An 11,657-nucleotide genomic window follows, 5' to 3' on the forward strand; every position below is an offset into this window, starting at 1 on the left:
CTCCTACCTTGGTTTCAGTGTCTATATCCATATGCCACGTGCTTCTTCCTGTCTAGCTTATTGGCTGCTGTCTAATGCTCTACCTCAGTAGCTTGTCCATGGCTCCATGCCCCACAGGCATCTTCCCATCACTGGAAGAAATCACATAGCTTAGAAGGCAGCAAAGGTTTTTTTCCGTTAAGAAATGAGAAGTAAATTAAGCATGGTATCATACACGTGTAAATTCAGAAGCTAAGACAGGAAGATTGCCACAGTGTGATGTAAATGGAGGCTTTTCTCTGTTCCAGTCTGTCCTGCAGTGGTTTCCAAATAATCACTCAGAGGCTTATATTAATTATAAATGTTTGGCTGATGGCTCAGGCTTGTTGTTAACTAGCTCTTACACTTAAATTAACCCATAATTCTTATCTATGTTTAGCCACATGGCTTGTGGCTTGTTACCTCATTTTCTATACATCTTGCTTCCTTGGCAGCTGACAGGAGTCTCCCTTACTCTGCCCCTCTTCATCTCCCTGTATCTCCATTTGGCTTTCCTGCCCAGCTATATTCTGCCTGGCTATAGGCCAAAACAACTTTATTATCAACCAATGAGAAAAACGCATATTCACAGAATGCAGAAGGATCCTCCCATAGCAGTGTGACACTGGCCTGGGCTACATAGTGATTTCAAGGGGAAAAAAACAAGGCATCTCAAAAACAAAATTAGGGAGTATTTGTATATAAAAACAAATGTGTGTGGTTATTTCCTAATAAAACTTTATGCACAACCGGGCAGTGGTGGTGCACACCTTTAATCTCAGCACTTGGGAGGCAGAGGCAGGCAGATCTCTGGGAGTTTGAGGCTAGCCTGGGCTACAGAGTGAGTTTCAAGAAAGGTGCCAAAGCTACATAGAGACACCCTGTCACAAAAAAAAAAAAAAAAAAAAAAAAAAAAAAAAAAAAAAACTTTATGCACAAAGACACAGAGCAGGCAACTGTGAGTTGAGGGCTGCAATTTGCAACTCTGATCTAAATATGAATACAGAAGTATTCTGTGAATCCCAGAACCTTCTACAAGAGAGGGGGTTTTAATCAGAGAAGTTTCTCTTGTGCTTGGAGCTCTGTCTTAGTCCAGTTAAGCTGCTGTAGCAGAATAAATGTATTTCTTGTTGTTCTGGAAGTTAGTGTATTAGAGTTCTTCAGAGAAGCAGAACTCATAAAATGACACATCCTAGGTATTCCAAAAATGGCTGTGTGCATGTTGGCAAGGCTGAGAACCCAGCAGCTACTCAGTTTACAAGGCTAGGTGTCTCAGAAGACCTAACCTGGTACTGGACACCTAGAGGATTCCTGAAGAGCTATTTGTCTTTGTGTTCAAAGGCTGGACAAACTAGGCTCTGATCAGCAGAGGATGGCAGCAGTAGTAGCAACAGAGGAGATGCACTCACCAGCAAGGGGTGAAAGGAGGCAGGCAAAAGCAACACTGCTTTCCCCTCAGACCTCTGGTATTGGCTGCCAGAAGGTGCTGCCCATGATGGGAAACATTCTTCCTGACTTAGTTAACCCTTGCAGGAAGTAATCTCACAGACCAAGCCAGAACTGTATATGGTGAGTTGAATAGGCATGGCCTCCAAAGACTCATGTGTTTGGATGCTTGGCCCCAAAGTGCCACTGCATTATTAGGAGGTGTGGCCTTGTTGGAGAAAGTGTGTCACTGTAGGAGCAGGCTTTGAAGTCTTATTATGCTCAAGCTATGCCCAGTGTGGCACACAGTCTCCTTCTGCTGCCTGTGAATCCAGATGTTGAACTCTCAGGTCCTTCTCCAGCACCATGTCCACCTGCGTGCCACCTTGCTTCTCGATATGATAATGGACTGAACGTCTGAAACTGTGAGCCCCAATTAAATGTTTTCTAAGACTTGCTGTGGTCATGGTGTCTTTTCACAGCAATAAAACCCTAACTAAGACACCATGTCCCTTAGTTGATTCTAGATTCCATCAAATTGACAACCAAGATTAACCATCACAAATGAGAAGTTCAAGATTAAGGTATTTGAAGGTGTAGTATCCGGTAAAACTCACTTCCTAACTTACAGATGGCCTCACATGGGGAGAGGGAATAACCCTGGTCTCTTCAGTCCTTTATAAAGACACGAATTCAATTCATTCATGACAATCACCTCTCAAGGGCTCCACTTCTTAATTCCATCACATTGGAGATTAGATTTCAACACCAGTGTTGAGAATAAATTTAGACCATATCAAACTCTAAATGTTTTTTTTTGTTTATGAAAAAGGAGTCTATAGCTTTAAAACAACAAATTCAAATACTGTTAGTATAAAACTCTCATAACAAATAAGAAAACTTAGCTCTGAAAAAAAATAATAAAATGCTTTGTGCTCAGTCAAGGAACGGCATCTGGAAGGGTCCAGACTGGGTTGAGCCATGAGAGGAGAGAGAGGTGGAGAAAGTGGGAGGGGGGGAGGGGAGAGAGAGAGAGAGAGAGAGAGAGCAAGCAGACCAAGAGAGAAGCCGAGAACCAAGAGAGGAGACAGACACAAAGAGCACATGGCCAAATGGGCAGGGTTATACAGAAAAGAGAAGTTGGGGGAAGCAAAGCAAAGCCCCTGGGCTGGAGAGGTTTAGGGTAGGGTATGTGGTAAGAAGAGCTGAGAGGAGGCAGAACTCTGTAACAGGTGACTGATGCTTAGAGAGCCTAGAGGCCAGCATGGGCTTGGGTATAGTAGTAGGTGCCACAGTCAGCCATTTGTTCCTGGTTTCTTTGGGACCTGAGAGATGCCACACTCCAGTCAGTCTTACACAGCCACAGTGATGCCAAGTGCGTGTATATTAAGAGGTGCTTTGAAGGGATGAACAGGAACCACTTGCTCTTTTTAGATTCTACAGGGAGCAATATTCCCCACTAAAAATGGCTTCATGCATGGTTAATGCTGTCAACACCTGCAAACTCTTAATAGTTCTTTAGCAAGAAGCCCTGAATTTTCATTTTGCACTGAGCCCTGCAAATCATACAGCTGACCCTGCTCTTCACCGTCATATGCTTATGCATTCTCTTTTTGGAGTAAGACCCCACAAATATCCAGAGAGGCACGATTTCCCAGATGACTTAATTATCGTAAGAAAAGCTTGCAGGTCTGACCTCAGCTGCTAACTGTGCTCAAGTGTCCAGGGATGCTGCTTTATTTATGAGCTAAACAAACAATAGAGTATGATGACCTAAGGCAAAAATCTGCAGCCAGCCAAGCTGGCCTTTGAAGCTTGCCCTTCTTCCTCCTGGAATAGCTTCCAGACTTGATCTTTATCTGAATCCTTTCTGATCCTGTCCCTACTGGGCATACTGTTTATCTCTCCTCCCTAGTGCTGAGGTACGAGAGTATTCTACCATAACATGGCCTAGGTAGTCATTTTAATGCACACACACACACACACACAAATAGGCTTTGGTTCACCAATGCTCACTCTCTGCTCCCTTTTCCTGCCATTTAATTCTCCCCTGACCAGCATATAATTCCTTGTGTACTATCCATTTCATTGCCGGATTTGTAACTATTTCTTATTGTTGTTGTTTTTGCTCTTTTGGGGGGCCTGCCACCCAGATCCCAAATAAATCACACACAGAGGCTTATTCTTAATTATGAATGCTCGGCCTTCGCTTGGCTTGTTTCTTGCCAATTTTCCTTAACTTTAAATTATCCCATCTATCTTTTGCTTCTGAGCTTTTCCCTTTCTCTATTTCTGTATACCTTTCTTTCTTACTCTGTTGCTGGATGTGTAGCTGGGTGGCTGCCCCCTGGAGTCCTCCTCCTTCTCTGGCTCTTTGCCCCTCTCCCAGATTTCTCCTTCTATATATTCTCTCTGCCTGCCAGCCCCGCCTATCCTTTCTCCTGCCTTGCTATTGGCTGTTCAACACGCAAAGTAAAACAGCTTCACAGAGTTAAACAAATGCAATATAACAAAAGAACACACCTTAAAATAATATTCTACAACATCTTGTTTTCCAAGATTACTGTAAATAAACTCATTAGAATGAATGGAGTTTAGCAGACATTTTTCTTTTCCACTTCTGTTCCTAACAATTGAGCCCTGGTTTTGTTTGGACATCCACCTTTAACACATGGGTATAAATATGGAGGAAACTGGCTTTATCTCCCAGTCCACAACTGGGCCTCATCTGTACAAGCAAGCCTTTCCAGGGCCAGCTCTGAGAAGATTCATGGCACAGTCTAATCCAGAGAATTAGGGAATGAGGGTACAGGCTGGGCAGGGGTAGAAAGGAATTCTGACCCTGGTGCCCTGCTCTGGGGTGTAGTAAGTATCATCCTTGTTTTTCCTCAATGTGTCTATTGCTGTTCCTTAAAAACTAAAAGGCTCTAGAACTTTTAATTGGCACCTACTCAGGGTTTACTCAAAGAGAAGCCTTTTGTATGTGGTTTAAAATGAATACCTAAGCCATGTAAGGTAGCATGCACTTGCACCCCAGCACTAAGGAGGCCGAGACTAGAGAATTAAAAGTTTCAGACCAGCCTGGCCTATATAATGACACTGTCTCAAAAGATATTTAAAAAATAAATAAATAAAATAACTATCTATAAAGATAACTTTTCTGAAAAAAACTTGTCAGGTTTTTTCAGAACTATAAGGGCTTTATAAATAAATTACACAAATTGCTTCAACTTAAAGCAAGCCTCTCTCCAGACTCATGGGAAATATGAATAAACCTGATGAGTGTTGTGATAAACAGGTACAAATGACTTTCAAGAACAGTAACGGAAGAGGCTGATGGGGACTTAGAGGAAAAGGAAGAGAAACTTGAGAACTAAGATTTGAGTGGCTTAATGGAGAGGTAATTAAATAGAGAGGAACTGGGTTAAGTAGAACAGAACTGCCAAACCGAGGGTGTGTGTGTGTGTGTGTGTGTGTGTGTGTGTGTGTGTGTGTGTGTGTATGTGCGCGTGCGCACAGGTGCACGTGTTGGTCAGAAGCCAACATTTGAGAGTCTGCTCTCTCCTTACATTATTGAGTCCTGACAATCAAACTTGGATCATCAGGCTTGATGGCAAATTCCTTTACTCACAAAGCCACCTCACAACACCTCACGAAACTTACTCAAAGTGTTGGGACTAAGGTTCAGAAAGCTCAGCCACCAGGAAAGGCAAAGGCACTAACTAGCTAAACCTACAACTCCAGCAGAAAAGAAGCCTCCACCGTAGACACTACCTAGTGGAGGCACCTGACAGGGATGTGAGGAAACATGAAGACATCTCACCCTGGGCAGACATGACATGAAGCTGAGGTGGAACAGCTTTTCTCTTCCCTGTCTGAATTCCTAATCCACAGACTAGTGAAAGAATTATTATTTTTTTTTTTTTTATTTTTCGAGACAGGGTTTCCCTGTGTAGCTTTGTGCCTTTTCTGGAACTCACTTGGTAGCCCAGGCTGGCCTCGAACTCACAGAGATCCGGTTGGCTCTGCCTCCTGAGGGCTGGGATTAAAGGCATGCGCCACCACTGCCCAGCATGAAAGAATTATTATTAACTTAATTATTATTAAAGAATTTTAAGCCCGTAAATTTGGGGTGCTTTCTTCTATAGCACTGGAACGCTGAAATAAATATGTGTCCTGGGTTAAGCAGTAGAGGGAAAGCTAGGGCCAGAAAGAGGGATAAGAGGCAACATGACAACGAACAGAAAATTACAGAGCAGAGGAAACTGAGGCAAAATAATGAAGATTTCAGAAATCTTAGATCTGTGCTGGAGACTATCCATTCCTTCTATGTGGCACATTTAACCACCACACTAAAGAGGGAAAGAAAAAAAAACCACTGGGCTGAAGAACGGTGTAAAGGCAGCAGCCTAAGCAGATGTGTCTGTCAATTCATTCACAAAGCCTAAGACATACGCCTTTATTTTCATTCTGTACCTCTATACGAAGATTCTCCTTGTTTCCGGCTGGGCTGTAATGTTGAGATTGCCTTAAGAAACCCCAAATGATTTTCTAGATGAACGCGTTCCTTTAAAAAGTATACACTAGGGCCAGTGAGATGGCTCAGCGGGTAAAGGCACCTGCCACCAAGCCCAGTGACCTGAGTTTGATCCCTTGGACACCCACATGGTAGGAGAGAACGGACTTAGGAGAGAATGAATTTCTGCACACTGTTCTCTATCCTCTACACACTCGCTGCCCCTACTCCTCCTTACATGCAAAATAAATACCGCTTATTTCTTTAAAAGTAGGACGCTATGACCAGTAAATTAACAAATAAGAATAAATTAAACTACAGATACATCTGAGCAAGTCTACAGACGGCTTCAATCTACATGTGCTGATCAGCGGCACCATCATGCTCTACTGAGTCACACAGCGAAGGGCTCTGGGGGTGGGGGTGGGGGTAAGACTCACAGAACTGACTCATACGATACCTAGCACTCTCCAGGCTTGATGTGTAGCAACAACCAGGTCTCGGTAACAGCTGAGGGTGTAAGCGATGGGGAGAAATAAGACTGTCCGCTCCCTGTTCTTTGCCTTTGCCGATGCCTCCGCCCATCTGATAAGTGAAGTTTAGGTGGCATCTTCTCATAGGATGATGAACATGGAGTGCCATCCCCTGTATTGTGTCTCTGATGCCCTCCCCCCCACCCCCCATGAATCCTGTTCCAGACTTGATGAGAATGCTGCTTGATCATCTGAATTTATATAATAAAAATAAATAATATTCCTGCTCAGCACTTATCTTTCCATTCACTGTTAGGTAATTATTTTTTTTTTTTTTTTGAGGTAGTGTCTCACTATGTAGCCTCGGCTGATATGGAATTCTCTACATAGGCCAGGCAAATGTCAAACACAGAGATCTGCTGTTGTCTGCCTCCTGAATGCTGGTTATTAAAAGCACACACCACCATGCCAAGAAATGTTAGATAAATTTGAAACATTCAGATTGTTGACTTAGAGCAGTCCTATTCTTTTTTGACAAAGCCACCAAATAGCCTTACTTATGAAAACCAAGTAAACAGAGACAAGATCATTGACATGAACTGTTCACAAAGTCTTTGGCACAGTGCTGTAGTCCGCCAAGGTGGCTCTAATAACGCATTTGCAAGTCAGGCTCATTCTTCTGAAGACAGTCAATAGTAAGCTGCATCAATGTATGCAAATGAGCCTAACTCATTTGCCTTGTTCGGAAAGAAGGCTAAAAATAGGAGAATAGGCAAAAGAGGCTGGGCAGTGCAAAAGTAAAGCAGATCAAGAGCTTGAGAATTCACACAGAACTCAGGCCCCAAAGCATCACAAGAAATAAAAACGCTTTACAGTGAATGGCCAGACTCCATAGCAAAACACAGCAGTTCAGAATATCTCAGTATACAATATGTATACCTCCCTCATAAAATGGGCAAGGTAGAATCAACAGAAACATACTAGTAATACATCATATCAATCCAAAAGAAATCAAGCAAATATACACATGAATGTATATAAATAGCCTAATGAAATAGTTAATAAGGTACACATCATATATCTCCAAAATTGTACCCTGACATCACAGAATCTTATCTTCTCAAACAATGTTAAGTGAATTCAAAGATGTTGACATATCACAAAGAGAGCCTCAGAAAGTTGGAGAAGCTAGAAAGAGAGGCAACAATATTCTCTGATCACAATAGTCAATTTAGAAGCTAATAACTTCAGCAAAAAATGTAGCTAAAGAGATGGAACTGTGTTAAGAGGCTACCCTGCTCTTACAGAGGACCTGCGTTCAGTTGCTGGCACCCACATCAGTTGGCTGCCAACTGGCTGTAGCTCCAGCTCCAGGGGTTCTGACACCTTTGATACCTTCTTCTGGCCCCCATGAGCCCAGTGCCAACATGACATTCATTCACACAGAAACACAGACATGCACACAAATAAAAACAAATCTTTAAAAACCAAAAAACTAGAAACGGATGCTGGAGAGATGGTACAGCCACTGTGAGCACTTGCTATGCGTAGAAAAGACCCAGATTCAGCTACCAACACCCACGTGGTCTGTAACTCCAGTCGCAGGGGATCTGACACCCTCTTTTGACCTCCACAGGCACCAGGCATGCACACATATGAAATAAAATACATAAATCAAAAAAATTAAAATCTAGAAACAGATGTGTTGATCCACATAACTATCCTAGTACTTGAGAGGCTGACAGAGGAGGATCCAGAGTCTAAGCAAGCCTGGGCTACACAGCAGAGCCCTGTCTCAAAGTAAACAAAAGGACTAACATATAACTCAGGCAAGTCGGAGGAAAATAGAAACCAAGATCAACAAATGCCTACAAAAAGTCCAATAAAATTAGATATTAAAATATATAACATGAGGGGTTGGGGAATTTAGCTCAGTGGTAGAGCGCTTGCCTAGCAAGCACAAGGCCCTGGTTTCGGTCCTCAGCTCTGAAAAAAAAATTATTTATATATATATATATATGTCTTATTTTAAAAGCTGTCAAATAGCAATAAAGACAGGTAGAAGAAAATGTAATAAGCAAAAGATACAAATAATTATTCAGGAACAAAATAACAAAACAAAAATCTAACTCATAAACATTAAGCAACAAAAGAAATGATTCGCCAATCAGCTAATGGGGGAGTGGAGGATGAGACTGAGGACAAAGACACAGAACAGGAAATGAGAGGGAAAACAACTTGGATGCCAATAATATGCACTTAAAAATCATGAAAAAGGGCCGGGCGGTGGTGGCACACGCCTTTAATCCCAGCACTCTAGGGAGGCAGAGCCAGGCGGATCTCTGTGAGTTCGAGGCCAGCCTGGACTACCAAGTGAGTTCCAGGAAAAGGCGCAAAGCTACACAGAGAAACCCTGTCTCGAAAAACCAAAAAAAAAAAAAAAAAATCATGAAAAAGGGCTGGAGAGAGGGTGTAGCAGTTAAGAGCACTGACTGCTATTCCAGAGGTCCTGAGTTCAATTCCCAGCAACCACATGGTGGCTCACAACCATCCATAATGAGATCTGGTGCCCTCTTCTGGCCTGCAGGCAGACATACAGACAGAACACTGTATACATTATAAATAAATAAATCTTTAAAAAAAACATAAAAAAAATTTGATTACTTAAGTTGTCTCTTTGCAAACAAATTTTAAGTTAGAAAAAAAGGTCATTACCAGCAAAAATACATCTTACCAAATTTGACACGGGACAAATTATAATTGCAATTTTGAAACTCATCAAAGGCCTAAACTAAATAAGCACAGGACTATACGGTTCCAACAAATCTTCCAGGACCAAATCATGCCAGGCTACTTAAACAGTTATACAAAAAGAAAAACTTTCCCTTACTGTTATGACGAAAACATAACATCAATCCAAACACTTGAATTATATTTCAAAGGGCAGAAAACTTCAAACTTAACTCATTTAAGACTATCAATGCAAAATTCTAAAACAATTAAAATGTCAAACAGATGCTAGTGGCATATTACAAATAAATAATAATAATATACATGCTGTCTATGAATTCTCACAGGAATATAAAAAACGATTCAGGCCGGGCGGTGGTGGCACACGCCTTTAATCCCAGCATTTGGGAGGCAGAGCCAGGTGGATCTCTGTGAGTTCAAGGCCAGCCTGGGCTACCAAGTGAGTTCCAGAAAAGGCGCAAAGCTACACAGAGAAACCCTGTCTTGAAAAACCAAAAAAAAAAAGATTCAGTATTAAGAAATCCATTGGGGCTTGAGATGGAGATATATATATATATATACACAAACAAAACATTCATACATGTTGAATAAATAAATCTTAAAAAATAAAGAAATCTATTAATTCATCACATTAAAAGATCTGCAAAAAAACATACATTCAGCACTGCAGACTGTGTGTATGTGCACACGTGTGTGCACATGTATGTGCAGATGAATGCAGAGGCCAAAGGTCAACATCAGGTATCTCCTCAACCAGGTTCCACTTTAATAAAAATTTTCTCGTAGAACATATTTCTGTTTCCCCTTCTCTAACTCCTCTCAGATCATTTCCCACCCACCTAACTACATGTTCTCTTTCTCAAAAAAGCCCCCACACACACACATATACAAAACAAAACATGGAGTCCATTTTGTGTTGGCCAATTACTCCTGTACATGGGGCTTACCGTGGAGTGTGGTTGGTACACCCAGTGACACCCCACTGGAGAAAATTGATTTTCCCTCTGCCAGGTATCAGTTGCAAACAGCTTCTTGGTTAGGGGTGGGAATCCGTGTCTACTTCCCCCTCTCAGTGCTGGGACCCCATCTGGCTTGAAGCTGTAACAAGTTTTATGTGTGCCACCACAGTTTCTGTGCATTAGTCCTGTTGTGGTCTGGAAGACACTTTTTCCATGGAGTCTTCTGTCACCACAGGCTCTTACAATCTTTCCATTTCCTCTTCTGCATAGAGTCTTGAACCTTGATGGAAAAGATTTGATGAAGAGGTCCCACTTAGGACTGAGGGCTCAAAGTCTCTCACTCTCCACACATGGGTCGTGGGTCTCTGTGTTAATTTCCATCTACTGCAAGAAGTTTCTCTGATCACTGTTGAACAATGCACTGACTTACAGGTAAAGCAGTATGCCATTAGGAGTCACCTTATGGCTATGTTCTTTAGCAGACTAATAGCAGGATTTCCCCTAGGCCCATGAACTCTCTATCTCGGGGTTTGGGCTGCCTTAGCAGTGTCAAGTATGGGTTCCATCTCCTGAGGTAGACCTTAAAGCCAATCAAAACGTGCTTGGTTGTTACCATAACATCTGGACCACTACTGTGCCACTGTATCTGGTAGGAGGTAGCTCTTGTAGGTCAGAGAGTCCATAGGGTGAGACTAATGATTACTTTTCTCCTCGGATAGCATGCAGAGTATCCTCTAGGAACATGAATGCTCATCCGTAGGTGTTAAAAGTTTCTAGTTGGGCACCATCTTGATTTTTCCATGTTTGACAACGTACGTTAAGTGCTGTCTTCAGCAATAGGACCCTATCATCAGGTTGTGGAGAGCAATAGCCTTGGCAATACTCTGTGATGTTGGGGGCTAGGAGTGGGTCCGTAGAACTCTTTGGCCATTGACTCAACAAGACGTAACTCATTCCCGGCACTGGAGGTTTTACTTGGTGGCATGAAATGTTTAGCAGGGCTGTGGTCTCCCCCATTATATGATGACTCCATTTAAAACCTTTTTACATATGTATATATTTTAGGGAGCTTTTACAGTGCTGCCATATGGCTTTCAAAGGGCCTTTAGTGTGAGTTGTCCCTCCCCACAGTCCATCCTTTACCCTGCCCTCTCATCCCCCTCTCCATTTAATCCTCCAATTCTACTGTCCCCTTTATCGCTTTATAACGCTATATTCTATTCCCCTCTCTTCCAGAGAGCTCCTCTCCCACGGGTCCCTTCCTACATACCTAACATCTGTGGTTATTCACACCTATTAAATCTGCATAGAAGAGAAAATATACAGTATTTATCTTTTGGGGGTCTGGGTTACCTCACTTAGGGTGATTGTTTTTAGCTCCCCCAATTTATCTGTAATTTTCTTAATTTTAGTTTCCTTCACAGCTGAATAATGTTCCATTGTATAAATCCCCACCATGTGTGTTTATGTAGGATCTCTCACTGAACCTGATTCGGTTAGACGGGCTGGCCAGCA

The 11,657-nt window shown here is 42.2% G+C and overlaps 1 long non-coding RNA gene across 1 annotated transcript in view; it reads right to left on the minus strand.

The window, feature by feature from the left end:
- Positions 1-6,529, minus strand: part of LOC128118598 (uncharacterized) — a 73,490-nt gene extending 66,961 nt beyond the window's left edge. The window contains exon 1 of the long non-coding RNA XR_008221272.1: positions 6,420-6,529. This is a non-coding gene — a long non-coding RNA (uncharacterized LOC128118598). The remainder of the gene's footprint in view (positions 1-6,419) is intronic.
- Positions 6,530-11,657: the final 5,128 nt, after the last annotated feature.

This window comes from Peromyscus californicus, unplaced genomic scaffold (assembly GCF_007827085.1).
Source record: "Peromyscus californicus insignis strain IS unplaced genomic scaffold, ASM782708v3 Scaffold_22__1_contigs__length_63687245, whole genome shotgun sequence".
NCBI classification, from domain to species: Eukaryota; Metazoa; Chordata; class Mammalia; order Rodentia; family Cricetidae; genus Peromyscus; species Peromyscus californicus.